Source organism: Anguilla rostrata, chromosome 5 (assembly GCF_018555375.3).
Source record: "Anguilla rostrata isolate EN2019 chromosome 5, ASM1855537v3, whole genome shotgun sequence".
NCBI lineage: Eukaryota > Metazoa > Chordata > Actinopteri > Anguilliformes > Anguillidae > Anguilla > Anguilla rostrata.
Window position 1 is genome coordinate 712392 of NC_057937.1, and position 18630 is coordinate 731021.

At 45.8% G+C, this 18630-nt stretch overlaps 1 long non-coding RNA gene across 2 annotated transcripts in view; it reads right to left on the reverse strand.

Annotated features, from left to right (window-relative positions):
* Positions 1-10894: 10894 nt before the first annotated feature.
* The window catches only part of LOC135254408 (uncharacterized), a 99442-nt gene continuing 91706 nt past the window's right edge, over positions 10895-18630 (reverse strand). The window contains exons 2-3 of one of the 2 annotated variants that reach the window (XR_010329869.1): positions 16682-16751; positions 10895-11474 (exon numbers count right to left, since the gene is read on the reverse strand). This is a non-coding gene — a long non-coding RNA (uncharacterized LOC135254408). The remainder of the gene's footprint in view (positions 11475-16681; positions 16752-18630) is intronic. The other variant, XR_010329868.1, reaches the window with a different exon arrangement.

Below are 18630 nucleotides of genomic sequence, written 5' to 3' on the forward strand. Positions count from 1 at the left end.
GGGGGCGGGGGGGGGTCTGGCCAAACTGCCGCTCCCAGCGTCACCGGCCTAATGGGGCTCAGAGCGGTCGGTACTTAATCATCACAGCGTGAATCCTGGGACATTCATAAACAGGCCTGTCGAGCCGGATCCTGAGTGTGCCCTCTTTTCATTAAATCATCCTGCCAGGTCAGAATCCAGACTCTGCTCAGTCTGAACACAGTGCCTTTTGTCATTAGTGAAGATATTGGACTTTAGATGTTTAGAGCGGTAGACTTAAGCAGCTGTTGGACTTAAGTTTGATTTAAGCATGCGCTATTTTCTGTCTTATTTATTTCAGTGACCTCGAACCTCATGATGATGCAAGAGGACGGAAAGACTGAGACTTAAGACACGTACCCTCTAATGAAGGCCTGTAGCCTAAATTCTGCAATATGGCGGAAACCTCCAGCTGTCAATCATTAGTCATCAGACATAGTATTGAGTCCTGGTGAATGATGTGGGAATGGGAGGAGCCAAAGCCAGGGTACTGTTTGACTGACAGCAAGTGGGATGCATTGAATAGAGCACGTGAATGCACAGGAGAGGCGTGGCATCGTATCGGATCACACAGCCGAAGGTATTGGTGGCCATTTTAACATTAGTTGCTCGAGGGTGTTGGGTGAGCCACCTGTGATGGGTGGCATCACCTCCATGTGATGTCATCAGCCTGCGACAGGGCTGCGGAGGGCTAACACACCGGCCAGGCCCCCCCCATCGAACCCGCCTTTCTGTTACTCATCCTTAAAGGTCTTCTGCCTTCCGCCCCCCCCCTCGCCCCCTCCCTTCCTCTGCAGAACCCACTGAGAGAAGAGAAGGCCAAATGTAATTTAAAAGGTGCTTAAAGTGCACCTCTTCGTGGCCTTGCAGCCCGTGAGCACCCGTAATTGCTGCTTGCAGGGGAAGTGCCAGAGCTCCCAGGGACCGGCTCACAATGGGGAGAGGAAAACAGCGCGTCTGCTGAACGCACGCGGGCCGCATGAGATCATTTGCACTACAAACAGCGCCTGCAGACGGGGGGCTTGGCGATGATTCCTTGCACATCCTTTTGAGGGTGAAAACGATGCGAGGCGCCAGCCGCCCTCCCCGGATTCCGCTTTAAAAGCCGTCCCCTGAGCGTGTCCGATCTGCGGGTCCCGTGCGAACGCTCGAACTGCGCGGGTCCTGTGAGCGCCGCGGAGTCCTGTGAGCGTCTCTGTGACGTGTGCGGGTCGTGAAGCGCCGGTCCGTGACGCGCGGGTCCCGTGAGCGTGCGGGGTCCGTGAGTCGCGGGTCAGGGGTCCTGTGAACGCTCGCGGGGTCCCGTGAACGCTCGCAGGGTCCTGTGAACGCTCGTGGTGTCTTGTGAACGCGCGCGGGGTCCTGTGAAAGCTGCGGCCTCGCGCAGAGCAAGCGATGCGTTTGATTCCCCAGGAGGTAACAGCGCGGCGGTTTCAGGTAATTGTTTAACTTCAGGGTGGGCGCGCTGGAGGGGCCCGTATCTCACAAAGGGCTGCCACTCACCCAAGCGCGTCGATGGCTGACAGAACGCAATTTTAAAAAACTTTCCAGTCCTCACCTTTACATCCACTCAGCAAAGTCGTGCATCTCCTTAGCAACACTGCAGAAAAACAAACTGCGTTCCTTTCCCCCAGAGGAAAATAAGTCCTGGAGAAGGAGGTTGGCTTTGAAAAGACTGTTTCTCACGTGGAAAAAGCTTTGAGAAATGTTAATACAAAGTGCTTTCAATTCACACACAAAAGCGGGACACTTCAGAAGCTAGCATGTGCTCAGTGTCATATTTTTCTTTTTTTTTGCATTTCTGACATTTTTGTTTCGCATCTTTCAAATGTCAAAGAATGTAAAATTGGTGTACTGTTATTGTGAAAAACAGCGATTTTAGCTTCATGTGTGGCTCAAGGCTGAGACAGGGAAAAACAGAGTGCGACAGGAAGAGTGTGAAACAGAGTGAGACAGGAAGAGTGAGAAACAAGTAGACGAATGAACAGTGAGACAGGAAGAGTGAGAACAGAGTGAACAGGAAGATGAGACGAGGAAGAGAGTGAGACAAGAGACAGAAGAGTGAGAACCAGAGTGAGACAGGAAGAGTGAGAACCAGAGTGAGACAGGAAGAGTGAGAACCAGAGTGAGACAGGAAGAGTGAGAACCAGAGTGAGACAGGAAGAGTGAGAACCAGAGTGAGACAGGAAGAGTGAGAACCAGTGACAGGAAGTGAGAACAGAGAAGACGAAGAGTGAAGAGGAACAGGAAGAGTGAGAACGAGAGACGGGAAGTGAGAACCGGAGTGATAGCAGCGAGCTCTCATTAAAAAGTGGTCCTGAGAAACGGGCGGGCCTCCGTCAGTCCCTGTGCCGCTCCTGAGGTAACCAGCTCACCCTCCCGAGACTCAATTATGGCTGCAGATGAACAGAGGGAAAGTGCTTTATATTATTAGCATCACATCGCCAGCTTAATATTCAGGACTATTCCTGATTAGAAGCAGGAGATGCTCTTGAGATAGAGGGGGTAAAAAAAAAAAAAACTTCTTAAAGAATGCGTCAATGTTTTCTTCCTCAACCGCTAGAAACGACAGAATTAAAAGCCTTGAGGTTGAGTCTTTGAAGAGAAAAAGATTTTCTTTTAAAATGTGCAGATATTATTTCATTTTTCAGTACTTGTATCAGTGAACGACTCTTTTTTCCGTATTTCTGCATGTGATTCATCTTTTTTTCAGCGGCTGTGGGATTGAGCATTAGCTCATTCTGACCATTAACTCTCCCCCATATGCCTGCATTAAACTTCTACACTTCCATTATCAAAGGGAGGTTTTAAAGACCTATTATATTTCACTTTCACACACACATACACGTACACAAACACACACTCACACACATGCGCACACACTGACACACACACATTCCAAGATGGCTCAGTCACATAGCTGCCCCACTAAGGCCTATTTTGCTTAAATGTGTCTTGATGGTATTTTTATTCTGACAATGAATGATTAAAAATTGTCAGTGAACTATTTTAAATACCTATTGAAATGCATTCTGCCTCCAGTGTAAGAGTCATAATGGCTATATGAGGGGATATAATAAAAAAAGTACAGGGAAAATACTTCAGTCATACTCTCACGTTCTGCCCCACAGCCTCAGGTGTAGGGAGAGTCGCGGGAGATTTTGGAGCTGTTTTACATGCCAATCCTCTAATTCCATAATGGCCACGAGGACCCGGGCAATCCGCTTGGGATCCCCTGATTTGGAAACCATAATACCCTTTTTGAACCCCGGTGTGCAAACACATCCTCCGTGAAAGTGCCTGGCGTTTGCCGACTTTCCTTTCAGACAGAATCACGACTGCTTAACCTGGCAAACCAGGCTCTCCTGTAATCCCTGACATCCCTCCATAAACTGGGGCGGCAGGCGCCGTACGCAGTCTTGGATCGTTAAGCCATTAAACGTGTGACTGCATCTCAGCGCTCGCTGTTCAATTTCGCTCATTCACACCGTATCACTCTCTCTTTCAGGAGAATTCCTCCACAAATTCAAAACTTCCTCTCCTTATCTTTGTCTTCAGTACACTGGTTGACGCTCAAGTATACCCGATATCAATGCAGGCTATACGTTTTGTGCAAATTCATTATGTGATTTGAAAGTCTAATTATGTACCGTCTTATCAGGGGGACCAACTGGTGGCTGGCTTCAGTCTGGTTTCTGCGTAAATAACTGGCCCCCTTCTCCTCGCAATAGTTATTTCAACTGCATTAACCTTCAAACACTTTCTCAAGCACCTCGTATACGGGATTAATATGATCTCGCGTAATCTTATTGACTCTGGCGGAACATAATTCCATATTCCTCGGGAGGTTTATCCACCTGACGAATGACTAAATTTGTTCATTTCGCTCTAATACACCCCCCCCCCCCCCCGACACCCCTCCCTGTCCTCAAACCTGCTTTGGCATTGTGTATGCCAGGCACCACAAGGGCAGTGGGTCTACCGCACGCTTGCAAGATGAATATATAAGAGAGCAAAATTAAATTCTGAGCTCAGTTTCCGGCACTTGGGGAACTTTTCTCGCCTTCCTTTATCCTTGAAAATGCCACCCCTCCCCCCAGGAGCGCTCGCTCCGCTCCCCTTCTGCACGGGGGATTTTGGAGCTGGCGGAGTCGTGTCGCGCATTGTGAACGCCACATCGCCAATCTTGTTCAGCAAGGCTTGCTGGAGCTCAGCCTTTGAATCCGTGTCAGGTAATTCTGCGCGTATCTCCGTCACACCGAGTACAGATACGGTGGCAGGCACTGTTAAAATAAATAAAGAAAGAAAGAAAGAAAGAAAGACAGAAAGAAAGAAATAAATAAAAATGATGTCATTGAAATGAAACTGTGGCTAAGTGCTGCACTCTTTAGTGGGAAGGGAAAGCGATTGCTTTATGATGTGACGCATTGCACAATGACACCGCGCAGCTCGAGCTGAAGGAAAAGTAATTAAACAGAAAACCTTGCAAACCGCACGCGTTTGCTTTGAATTGATGCACTTCTATGAAGGGAGAGCTAATTGCATCTCATCAGCTGTCTTATGTTTGAGTCTGTTATCAGGTCTACTTTCAAGATTCCGTCTGTGCTTCTGTGTACTGCTAATAGAGGCACTTATAGCTTGCTTGGGAAAATATTTGACCAGAACCTAATAGGTACTTGTTGATGCAAGATGAATGAACAGGACTATTTTCTTCTTTTTCCCTCCTCTTCAGAAAATAATGGTGATGTCACAGTAATCCAGGATCTCCAGCTGACCACAATGCAGCAGTGCTTGAGCTGGTGCTCCAGTCAGTCAGACACGTTCCCATTTCCATGGTCCCTGATATGAGCATCTTCACACGCCTGCTCAGACAGGAAGTCAGGCAAGAAGTCATACATCAGGAGGGCGCATTAAAATCTGACACATGCTCTTTACGTCAGCCTGGAGTAGCTTTATAAAGGCGTAAACCTCGACACCAGCCCTATCAGAATAATTAAGGCCTGCATTACCAGGGAAAGCACTTCACTGTGCTCCAGTAATGTGTGTGGGGGGAGAGAGGGAGGGAGGGAGAGGGAAAAAAAGAGAGAGATAGAGAGAGAGAGAGAGAAAGGGAGGAAGGAAGAGAGAGAGAGAGAGGGAAGGAAAGAGAATTATTTTGTCAGAGATGGAGTTGAAAAATCAAGGTCTTAAGATATTTAGAAAGGCATAATTTCAGGAAAACTAACACGAACCATTGAGAGGTCCTCTCTCTAATCCAGGTTTGAGGGCACTCTGTTGGAAAACTTTAATTAACAGCGATACAGGCCATGCATTCATTATTTCACATTCAATCCTCCACCCAAAAAAAACAAAAGCAAAACAAACAAAAAAATAGTCCAAAATTAAAAGAGGTGAAAGCCCATTTGATAAATCTAGCAGCAGCTCAGGCCATGTGAACAACTGAATCCAAGCACTCCTAAGTGAGCATGCTTCTCAAATTCACAACTTCATCCCATCCATCATTAGCTGCAAAAAACCTGCACTGAAAAAAGGTAGGCAGGCAGACAAAAGCTGTAAACATGTTTTAAAAAAGTTTCAGAGTTTTAGACAGAGACACGTGATATTCTCCGGTCCGTTAAACAGTTCAGTGCAACAAGGCACTCATAAAAACTAGCGGATCGCATGGAAATTGTTAAAAGAGAGTACCGCACAAAATGGCTCCCGTGTCAATCCAAACATACAAAGTAATATGAATGAATATTCCAGCTCTTCACTGTAACTCTTCTTATGGTGACAAAGGTAAAGACTGAATGCAGTCAGACCTTTTGTGTACCAGCGTTTCTGCATTAGCACTAGAATAGGATGCTTAACCGTGTGAATGCAGAGATGATGGCAAGAACTGTTATGAAAAATGTGTCTATCATAAGCCAGGAAAAGTTCACTTTTAAAAACACAAACTGCTTCCAGCAGAACCTGCAAGACAATCCAGTCCATCATAACACTCTCTTACTTTGTGAGCGCAAACATATTTAAAGCAATCACACCGAGGATAATGTCTTCCTGCAGCAGATCACTTCAATGACCATGCTACCTTTAAAATATTAAAATTTCAATCTGTGAGAGCACGCGGTCAACCAGAGTGAAACCGTCAATACACAGTATGCAAACAAAAAACTATCTGAATAAATAAATAAAACCCATAATGAATACCACATCTGAAAGCAGATGCGGGAGTCTTCTTGGAGAGCACAAATCATATATTAATATTCTGTCCCTCAGACTTTTCAATCACAAAGCCTGTAGGCCTTCTTAGAGAACCCAGACTCATCATTTCTCTGAGTAATGTTGTCTTCACCTGACTGATTGGTATCTCAGCAGGGTTTTGACGTGAAGCTGGATCTCCTCTTTCCACCGGAGATATAACTGCACATGTGCCATTCCAGGTTTGCAGCAGTTCTGGTAAGCTTTAACCAAAAAACAACAAAAAAAGTTTCTCTTGTTACAAACTTTTTCTTTTTTGTTGAAAGTTCAAAGGGATTCTGGGTGGCCCAGCTGAGCAATGCAATGTCAGTGTGACTGAGCATTTCAAAATGAGAGAAAAACATTAAAGAAAACTGTGTTTATGTGTGCTTTCTTCTGCTCTATCGCTGTGTTCAAACTGTCCATCATCTAATAATCCTTCAGGGATGCTCAGTCAATGAAGAGGTTCATCACTGGAACAGGCTGGACCACACAGACCTGCCATCTTAGGGTTGAGCCTGCACAATAGCATTAGCTCATACTGAAACAATTGTTTTGTTGGATAAACCAAAATGTTTACTTCACTTCATTACACCTGTTGTTTTTGTGGGTTTTTTTTCCCTCAATAGATAATGTGAATGAAATTGACAAAACCTAAACAGTATGGGCACAACAAACTGAAGTAAAAAGATTTTTTCAGTGTAATATGACTGGGCATCAATAACAATACATAATTGTACTGTCCAATCAGAGATACATCCAGTCGAAGGCTGCCAGGTTTGCATGATCACTGCTTTATTAGCTCTAACTAAAATATATTTGTGAAGGTTGCCAGTTTGGTCTATGAGAGATATGGCTTTCCTTAGCCCTCCTTCAGTGCTTAATATCCTGTAGGGTGTAAGATAGTCACCAGCTTGCTTGCGAGTGCTTTAGAGGACAGCATGTTCTGATTGATGCGACAGATCTTTAGCCACTGTTCCTCACACCAAAGTGGGGTTTGATATCTACCTTAAGGGAAACTCACAGAGCTCTGCTAGCTTTCTCCATGAATACAAAGTTTGAACTGCATGTTTGAACATCGCTATCATTCACCACAGTCACAGTGCGCAATTCATAATATGTGATGTAACCTCATAAGACAATTTCTGTCTCCTGTCCCTGGTCTTAATCTCATGAACCATATATTCCACTATGATGAAACCTACACTACACGAGACATTCAATAAAAAAATAAAAGAAATAATATCCAAAACACTTTGTATTTATGTCAGAAAACTATTCTTCAGTGGGGTCCCAGGAGGACTCCATACGTGGAGGCCTGCACTGAGCTGTGTGCTGACACCACAGCGGCTCCTGTTGTGTTAAAAGCGGCCTTGGCAGCGAGATGATGTTTACCAGGAAGAACAATTCCTCTCTGTATACAACCATCTATACTCAGGGGCCCCACCAGGGATTTTGGGCCCCATAGACACATCACACAATGGGCCCCACCAGCCCAGAAAATCCTGTGTTGTGATATTTTTTGAGGGGCCCACATCAGTCAGAGCCCTTGGTATACGCATAACCCCCAACCCCCCCCCCCACCCCACCCCACCCCATGGTACCACTGTCTGTATTTATAGACACATGGTACAGCACAGGCTATGTCTATCAGGACTGGGTCACATGAGTATATAACAAGGATATTCCTGCCAAAAAACTCTGTTTTAAAGTGGCCTTATGTTCACTGAGGTCACCTGTCACCACTGTCATTCCTGGCGTCTAAGGGGGTGTCGCGCTGTGGAAATATTCTCTGAACCCCCACCGTGCTGCAGCGCTGATACCCACCGCAGCTCCTCCAAATGTAAGGCCCAGTTCTGCCCCAGTAGTCATCAGATCTGTTAAATGTGTTCTCAGACGAGTGACTGTGAGAAGCTATTTCTCACACACAGCGTCTGTCTTACTTTGTGCAGCTACTTAAGTGCAAATTAGTGTGTTATGGACAGGCTGAACTGGAAAACTACGCAAACTAGCTCAAACACCTCCTCGTTTTTTTTTTTTGACACCACTTAATGTGCCACAGAAATTAGGCTTCGTCATCCACAGACTGCTTGGCAGAATTTTTTTCTTTCCTGGCCCAAATCTGAGCCTCCTTTGCCAGCTGTGCCGTGTTCTAGAATGCAGAGCAGTTAAAAAAAAAATCTATCTCTGTAGAAAGATCTATAATCAGGGGCCCCACCAGGGATTTTTGGCCCCATGAAAAGCTCTCACATTGGGCCCCACCCCCCAGGAAAATTCTCTGATAATATTTTATCAGGGCCCTTGGAATCACCCTACCCCCCCCCCCCCCCCATAATGGCCGCCAGACGTCACCTTCGAGCGCCAGGACAAATCGATAAAAATGTCCGCCGGGCCGTTTGAGTTTTCCGCTCGTACGCGACGCAGCTGCGGCAAGCAGGCCACCGTACACACAGCCCATAATGACAATAACCTGCTTATTCAGGGCTTTTCATGCGGGTGTACATCTCAAACATGAGGAACAATATGATAAACAAGGGATGTGTATGCAATAACTGGGCAGAAACAAGCATACATGCAGTTAAAAACACGTTTGTAAAGAACATCGCTTTTTTTTTCTGCTTTAATCTCATCAGAAAGACTGTTCCAGAATCAGCCTAAACTGAAACTTGTGGTCTCCTTTGGATTTTATCTTGGACTCAGTCAATAGGGCTTCATTATTATGGATATAATATAAACTGGCGTTATTAATGTCTTCCCTCATTTAATAAAAAAATAAAATCAACCATAAACTCAAGGGAAAGTCATTGCAGATGGAAGCATTGGGTCATGTGACTTCTCCTGTCTCAGAAGTCGTAGTGGTAGGTTCTGAACCAGAGCTTCTTACAGGGCTTCGTACAGAGATCAAAATAAAAAAGAAAAAACGGCGTTATGTGGATGTCAGATCGCCATGTGGAGAAGGTTAATGGTGGTCGTAGGAGAACAGAGCTTTGACCACTGGTCTGTGCGGTTTCATCGTCCACTGCTGAGTGCAGATTGAAGCATGGAGAATCAGAGGCCCTAAAACCTGCTCAGATTTATCCCTTTCTGTGATTTACAGACGTCGCTAAAATTAGACTTTTTCCTGCAGGCCGTAAACCGTAAATTTATGGGCGGTCGTGACCCCTCGCTGGAGTGACGCGGGCCAGCGGGCGTCAGAATCTCCAGATCGAGGCTTTCGCCCGCCAGGCGATTCCACGCTCGGCGCCGTGGGCGGGAACGGGCGACATCAAAAACCTGAAATACAAAGCATGTCTGGAAGCCCTGCCAGCCACGGCTTTACCGGAGCGTTTAATTCCCCGAGCCGGACACCAGAACTCATCCGAATTCAGCGTCTATTTCATATCTTCTTCCTGGTATGAAACAGAAATCGCTCTGGCAGCTATATCTTTTCATATAAAAACTTATCAGTAAATATGATTATTATGATGGAAAATGATTTTTTTTTCCAACCCACAATTCAGCAGTACCTGTCTCTGTTTAAGGGAAAAATACACCACCTCAGTATGAAACTGCATTCATCCGACCTGGTTCACATTCACAGACTCAGCAGACGCTCAGAATTCCCATGACCTGAGTCCAATAACTATCTGCACAATAACTGAATATGCATTGACAGAAACGTCTAGGGTTCTGTCTTCCATACTCTTCTGACACTTCGGCAATAACTCATACATTATCATAAATAAAGTATTTCAACACTCGCTGCAAACTTACTTTTGAACGCTTAGGTCCAAACTCAGTGTGCTTTCAAGTCACTGGATTCTACAAATAACTGAACTACGACCATGAAAAATGACTATTTGTGAATGTGTGTTCACTAGCTTTGAATTAAATATCTCGACAGTAATGGTCACGCTAAATCATGCATGCAGCGCACACTGTCTCAATGTCATTTTTTAATATAAATGAGACGTTCGATATTTTACTAAATAAGTATGAAACCGCAGTGGATAATTACTGTGCGTTGTAAATAACGCGCATCATTATCTTAAATGATGCGTATTCGCTTTGTAAAACTCGTTCAAATATAATTTTATGTAAAGTCATATGTATACAAATAATTATACAGCAGGAGGGTTTGGCATAATAAGACATAAAACGCAATTACAGACAATTACAAAGTAATTACTTAGTTGACTGCATGATTTCCCTTGTTCTCTCTAATTCATTAAATGTTTTTTGTTTGGCAGGATTTTTTTTATTTTACTGCAGATACTCATGTGAACCAGTCCTAACACATGTAACTGACTCTGCACTACAAGTCTACAAGTACACACTGTACAGAGATCAGAGAGCCAATCCTGGGGTGCATGTTTTCTCATTTTGAACGGCTGAATTTATACAACATGACTAAGTTCACATGAAGACAAGCATGTCTGCATTCAACCAAGTGCATGGGTGCAAAAATGTTTATTTAACGCCAGCGTCGGCCGGATCGAGGTCCCTAGGAAAGAGAGTAAAATAATAACTACTGTACGTGGCATGCAATCATACACACTAAACCAATCATCGCTCCTATTGTAATGAATTTGTTTTTATCAATGAGGCCATGAGGTCTTTCTCTTAATTGCAAGTAGAACCATTATTTTCTCACACAAGCTTATTAAATAAGACAGCATTCAACTAAATAAAATACATTTAATAGTTACAATCACAACACTTTAAACGTAAAGATGCAATTTACCCTGTGCTTGCTCGGTGCAGTAACTGGAGGGTGAAGTGAAACAGAGTCGGTAAACAAAGCGTATTTAAAAACGATGCATTCTCCAAGGCTTTTTGCAGATTAGTGTTTCGGTTGTCAACACGCCCTGGTTGCACAGGAGTCAGAGCACCCCGTGTGCATGTTCACAGGGCTCAGCAGTTCTGTGTGAACTCTCCTCAGTTTGTGCCTTCCAGAGTGGAGTAATGGTGTATTCTACTGAAGCACCTGTGTGGGGAACAGGGGGGTGCATCCTAACCAGGGTCTAACCGGCGTGGCCTGGCTGTCAGTGACAGGCTCTGTGGGACGCCTCTAATTGGCTGTAATGCTGAGTGGGGAGGGGGGGGGGCTCACAGTTAGGCCCCCGCCACGTCTCTCTCTCTCCAGCGCACTCTGTGATGGATCGGCTGCCAGCACCGCGCCGACGGCAGCTGCCTCAGCCCCGGAGTTGGCACGGCAACCGCGGTCGCTCACCTGGCCCTGCAGCTCACCTGGCGGCCTGCGTGGAAAAGGCACGGTCAGCGTTTCTCTGGGACAGGTGCGCTTACACGCAGCCCTCCCAAACCGACAGGCCCACAATGTTTAAATCTGCGCCGTTTTCTACGATGAGGGTAGGGGAAGCTAAGCCCGGTGTGGGTGCCGCTGCATGGCTAGCGCAGTAACATGCTAATGCTCAATTGGACTTTAAATTAGCAGGCTGGCTAAACTGATATTATTATCAGTTGGTGACCTTATGTAGCAACAGTATGTTCAAGAAGAAACGGCCTACAGTTCATCAGTGCCTTGCAGAAAAAATAAATAAATAAAGTTAGAAACCCAGAAGAGCTGCACCGTCCTGAACTCCAGCAAAGGGCAGGCCAGGGGAACAGAGGCTTCAGGCCAGCCCGCTGACTGTTCTGCATTTGGGAACTTTGCCAAAAACGAAAAATGACACACGTGCTAACGTACAGAACTGCACGTAAACAGCCACAAGAGCACACTGGAAAACAGTCGTCAAATCAACTCATTTACAGCCAGGAAATGTTTTCTACCCACAAAAGGAGCTGAACAGCACTGGCTAGTCTACCTCTGTGCTCTCCTGAGACTCAATCATGGGTCTCAATGAGCACTTACAGCATCAGATAACTTTCACTGTGCACACACTTATTTACAGCACCTCAGAGAACTTCAGTATCCAACATCACCAGCAATGGTGTGAGTATGCAAAGATGAGTGTGTATATTTGCGCGTATGTATGTGTGAGTGCGCATGTGTGTGTGTACGTGTGTGTGTGTGTAGTGTGTTTGTTAACAATGGCATTTAAAATGGAAACTGTTTAGACCCAAAAATGGAAGGGAATATGGGAATATACAACATGTTGCAATGCTGTAAATGTGAGTGACACCTCCTTGGGAAATGAATTCACAGTCTTTCCGATTCCTCAGTAGCAGTCCAGTCCCCCAGGAACAAAGAGAGACGAAGCTTTGATAACGTCTCTGAAGATTTCAGTCACAGAAAACTGAAGGGACTCCAACATGGAACAACAAACTAGCATTTTAATCAAATTCAACATGTTTTCATTTCCATATAAACCTGGAGTGCACCTGTGGATCCACTGCTTCTATCAACGCAGCTTCCCCCGAAACATTTAACTGCCGTTTTTGAATTGATATGAATAATTAACATGTAGGAATGTGCAAGAATGTGTGTTGAGGGAGCTCTAAAATGGCCGCCTTTTCTCCTCTCCATGAATGATGAAATGAAAGGCCTTGGAAACCCCTGGGGTCTCATTTCGTATTATATTTAAATTCAGTGGATTATCAGAACTGTGTTTGTATTCACAGATAAAACGCTGACAGGCGTAAGGAGTCCTCATCGTCTCAGCGACGCCTGCCTCGGCTGAGCGCCGGATTTCGTCTGAAGCGAGTCTCCGTCGCTTCACCCAGCCGCTGGGAATTCTGGGACTTCACGCACGTTGGTGCGGCGAAGCAGCCGGTCAACGTAGCTGCAGCACGGAACGTTCTGAGAAACAGGCGCTGCGCCAAACCTTCTCTCTGCCATGGCCATCGAGAATAAAATAAATAAGTAAATAAATAAATAATTAATAAATGATTGCAAATTTGAAAATATCAAATTAGCCACCAGGACTTTATTGAGTTGAAGGAGACCACCGAGGGACAGGGAATTATAAACTGTTGCTTTCATTCCCTCAAACCACGATTCATATTAGCATATTTCAAATTTGCACTTGGACAATTATCTGAAATGTGTCAAATAAATGAGAAGTCAGGCTCCCTTCTCTTTCTCTGAAATAAATTAGCCTCTTCATAACGACCTCACTTATTCCATTGGACATCAGCCTGAGCAAATATAAAAAAAAACAATGAGTAAACCAATTAACATAACTAATACAACAGGCATTAAAATGCATACAGGGGAACTCTGGGTGATTCTGAAGGTGTTTGTGTTAAGTGTTTAATTCTTTTCGGGGCTTAAGAATGCTACTTCCTGCTAGCGCAGAGGTGTTGCTGTAATTGATTTTCCCCGAGGCGGATGGAGAATGAGCAGTTGAGGAGGACTGATGTGTTCCTGCCTCCTCGCTCAGTGAATGGGCCTCTCATTCAGTGGGTTAGGCTTGGTCAGCCACTTTATGCGTCACACCGCCCCCCCCCCCCCCCCCCCCCCCCCAAACCACCCCCGCCACCACGCGCCCCTAAACAGGGTGAACCGCCCTCCCGCCCGTCTCGTTTCCACGGTGTCCATTCCAGGGATCCGGCGCTGGCGATGGAACATCGCGGTAAACATTTTTTTTTTCCATCTGCGCTGTTGTTGCTGTAACTATGGCAACCTGCAAAAGAGGGGGGCGGCAGGTTTGTTAAAATAGAGAAACGGCAGAATGTGAGGCAGTCGCTTATCGCCCCAAAACCCCCGGTAAACTGGCCGTTTAAATAAAGGGGGCTGCTCAGTGCTGATCCGACACCCGCATGTGGAGGAATCACGATCTTAACCCCGTTTGAGTAACTCTGGGGGAGGGGAACGCATATGTAAGTGTGGCTATAACTAACTAATATTAAAATCCATGTACGCCTACACTGATTCACTTTTCTGTGATTAACTGCTATTACTTCACGTAATGACCATAATTATCATTTGACTCAAAGGTAAGGGTTCAGCCGCGGTGCTCTCGCTTTCATTCGCCTGCTTTTTGAGCATTGTCAACTACAGCTGCTAATAAATATTCATTTTCCATCAGCTATACGAGCAGCGCGGTGAAGGTGGTGCCATCACTGTGGCTGACTGCATCCAGTGCTCCACACGAGTACTATTGACACTCATTCCGCGCTCTAAAGGTGATTTCACATTATTTTAGGGGCAGCAACAGCAGCGCTTGAAGTGGTGGGTCAGTTTATCGTTAGAGCTCGGTCGCTTTGACACCAGAAAACAAATAAACAGTCGACGCAGCCTGCGCCAGATCACAGTTTCTGACACCCCGTCTCTTATGAGTTTGTGTCTGGACGGGAGATGGACTTCTCTCTGACGTGTGACCCCAGTGATATTGCACTGAGCTGTCACTCGGAATCAGTGCATGAGTTACCCTTTGGTACTGGAAAGCCCACCAGCATTTTCTTTTATTTCAGGTGAGGAGCGAAAGGTTCCCTCCATTAATCTGAAAATCCTTTGACTCTTTTATTTTCCTGAACGCGGAGTTTCTGCACAACATGATTGGAATGACTGTCACACTGTAAACTTGGATGTTAACGTTTATACATGCTGGAAATTACAACAGCGTACCCGCAGCCCCCCCAGCTGACCCTGAACATCTCATAAGTGACTCAGGCACTGAACTTCCTACGAAGGCTTCTGAAGGCGTTGTGTACGTGATGCCCAGAGCAGTCATTACAGTACCTGAGTCAGCCTCTCACCTTGAAGAGTTCTGGTCTATTTTTGTATGCGATTAACAACAGTTATTTGCTGTGTCCCATTATGTTCCAGGAGCTCAGCTTGGCTGATGTTTAAGGGTCCACAGAATATATATTTTTTCAGTCTGGGAAGCATCGTGTAATAACCAGTTTGTAAATGGCTCCATGCAAAATGAAGACTGATTAACTGATTATTTAATTCAGACCCGACACTTTTCCGTACCTTCTCCTCCCTGAGCTGTGAGACTGGCAGTGCTCGTCACGCCGGTCTTGACGGACAGATGTGCAGATGCTGAGAGGGAGGGGCTGACGGGGGCTGGCAGCTTGGGTAAATTCCACATTCCTGGCCAATATGGCACTCGCCCACATGCACATGAATACAAAAGTGTGGCCTTCTCCTCTGACATTTTCACTGTAGGCACAAGCAAAAGTTCACGCACGGGGATGTGTGACACTGTTGCACTGGGTGTGCTTATATGGGGCACCCTAATGAACAAAGCCTGATATCAATTTTACATACACCTGGGTATGAAATTCACACATCCAGGACTCAAACCCGCAACCTTTCGGTCACAAGTTCCTTTCAGAAAACTGCTCTCCACTTAAGGCCTTTGAGCCCCAAAAAACAGCAAACAAACATCCTGAGCGTGACGTCCTGAAATAAAATAAAACCCTAACAAAAGCTGCACAGGGAAAATCCTTGCAAGATGGCGACCTGACGCGCAAGAAAATGGGACATAAACACCAAGAGCTGGCATCCCATCGGTGGTGCCGTGCCAGGAAGAGGGACAGGCTACAGGCCCCGCCCCACGCCCCCCTTCCCAAAATGTACTACACACATACAGGTGGTTTGTGAATACTGTAAGAACAAATCCCTCCTGCCAGCATTCATTTCTGCGGTGAGTTCTCATTCTTTTCCCCTTCACTGCTGATTATAACAGGGTTCTGTGCGGGGCAGAGTGTGTTATGGGTTTTAATCCTTTTATTTGTTTTTATATTCAATGTTATGATCACCGTAATCACCCTTCCTTGTCTTTCGTATCCGTGGAATTAACACCGCTGTCACGGCAACACAACTGGATTCAGAAAAACGTAACTATTCATAATCGACAACAGCGCACGCTGTTGACAAGTGTTCAGCTATTGCTTATAAAATTAAATATTGAATTTGTGTGGGGTGAAGCGGAGGTCACTGTGCACATTTTCAGTAATACATAATAGAAGCAAGAAGCATAACAGGAAATTTGTGCTTATGTGTAATTACAAACTGAACACAGGAGGTACATACAGGAGTATGGTTGTAATTATGATATTAATTAAGCTAAAGTTCTTTTTGCATCCATTCATCCACACAGATTTATTTTTTTCACGGCATTAGTATTAATAGTATCTTTCTGCGAGTCTGCACACACGTCTCACTTATCTGAGAATGCAAAGTAGACTGTTCATACTTCAGCAAAGATTCTGCACAAGAGCAGTTTTACAGCCCTGTAGATTTTCACCCCATTCTTTTCCATATTGAACAGCTGTTATATTTGAATATATTGCAGTCTTTCACATCCTGTGAATCACAGATGTGACTGCGTGCGATATCACTTTGGTAAAGTATTAATTCTACCAAATTAGCCTGAGATTGTCGCACAGCACAGAACTGCCGCTGAAGTGCAGCCTGGAGAGCTTCAAAGCTCAGGAACCTGGAGTACACAAGAGATAATCACGTTACCAGGACCCGGGCTGCCAGCACAGTTAATTATGCATTCACATTTCCTTGCGTTATTTATGATACCTCTCCTTCTTCCCTCTTTACCTCTGTTCCTCCACGGTGATTACATTCGTCCTCCAATCCTTGGAGGGTTAGTCAAGATTCCTTCCCGAAGCTTTCAACATGAAAAGAGAGAGGAAAATAAAAAGAAAAATGGGTGGCTTCTCTCTGGCTTCTGGTGTCTGTCCCTGTGAACGTGTGTGTGTGTGTGTTTCTGTGCCTGCATGCATGTGTGTGGGTGAACACACGTGTGCGTAGGTGTGCGTACACATACGCTCTGAGCTGTTTTTCTTCTGCAAAAAAAATAAATAAATCTTTTCTTTCATGCCCTGTTTCGTAGATCCTGTTAAACTGTTTTATTTTATATATTTTTTTTAACATTTCGTTGATCTGTGTATGTTCTCCTTTTTTGGCCATGCCGACGGTGTCGCGCCCCCCCCCCCCCCTCCCATGTCAGCGCGGGCTCCATCCTCCGCTTGTTCCCGTGAAGTCCGGGACACACGCTGTGCACTGTGGGAGTTTCGGGCGGTGACTAATGGCTCTGTTCGCAGACACTCAGCTGGGGGGAGGAAACCTGAGTGATTACAAACTTGTTCGGCGTTTTGCCGAAGATTCACAAAGGCCACCCCCCACCCGCTCTTTGATCTCCCTGCCACACCCAAAATGGCCGTTTCAAACCGCCACCTCCCACCCCCACAAAGGCGCCTCCTGTGAACGGGCCGGACGGGCGGTCGACCGTTAACGAACGGAAACCCGGGGAAATGAGGTTCTGAGACGCCCGCGTGGCAGGCAGGAGGAACTCAATTTCGCGCCGGCGAGACCCGCGCGTTCCACAGCCAAACAGAGGCCATTAGCGGAGGCGCTGAGCCGCGCCGCACGCAGGCCTGCTGTCATTCCACACAACTCGGGCTTGACATGCACCGCGAAGAGGAGAAAGGGAGAATAAAACGGTTACAGGAGACTGGCAAACGGTGCAGCAGGAAGTGCGACCGAAGGGCTGTGTTTTGGGCCTGTGCGTTTCGGGCCTGAGCGTTCCGGGCCTGAGCGTTTCGGGCCTGTGCGTTTCGGGCCTGTGCGTTTCGAGCCTGTGCGTTTCGGGCCTGTGCGTTTCGGGCCTGTGCGTTTCGGGCCTGTGCGTTTCGGGCCTGTGCATACAGATGAGCTCCAAAGCCAGGCAGCAGCCCCTCGGGGCCTGGTAATGTAATACTGCAGAGGTGCACCATGGGACTGAGCTCCTGCTCAGAGAGTCAATGGCTATCAGATTTACGCTGACGACCGCAGGAGTGTTTTCAGCTGGGCCACAAAGTGCTGTCCAGATGTAATAATGATAAACACTCACGCACACGCTCCTTTCTCTGCTCATCCTATAAACCGGGGTCGCACGCTTTTATCCCCTTAATTGTATTTTCTCTTGTGAGGACCTTTAAACCGCTCACAAGTCCGTGGGGGATTTTAAGATTCCGTGCATGGTTAAACTGCTTATACCAGGGGCTTTCTACACCGATATGGTTTTTATATTTTTTTGTATTACAGATTTATTTAAAATAATATTACGGTAAAGAAAATAAGATGATAGCCTGTGCACATGTAACCTTGGAAACAAGGTGTAATTATAAAGGTGGTGACACGTCTTAGTGACTGAGGAACAGGTATTTACAAAGCAGAAGCTCCCACAGGGGTGTGGTATTTTCATGTAGCACGACCGTCCCAGCATGCTTAGGGTCATGCATTTATATACGGGATCATAACCGTCCCAGCATGCTTAGGGTCAAGCATTTATATACGGGATCATAACCGTCCCAGCATGCTTAGGGTCAAGCATTTATATACGGGATCATAACCGTCCCAGCATGCTTAGGGTCAAGCATTTATATACGGGATCATAACCGTCCCAGCATGCTTAGGGTCATGCGTGACAAAAAAATAAATAAATAAATAAACAAAATACAAAACTTTAGTCATGAAGAAGGGACTCGGAGGAAGGTGCACAGATA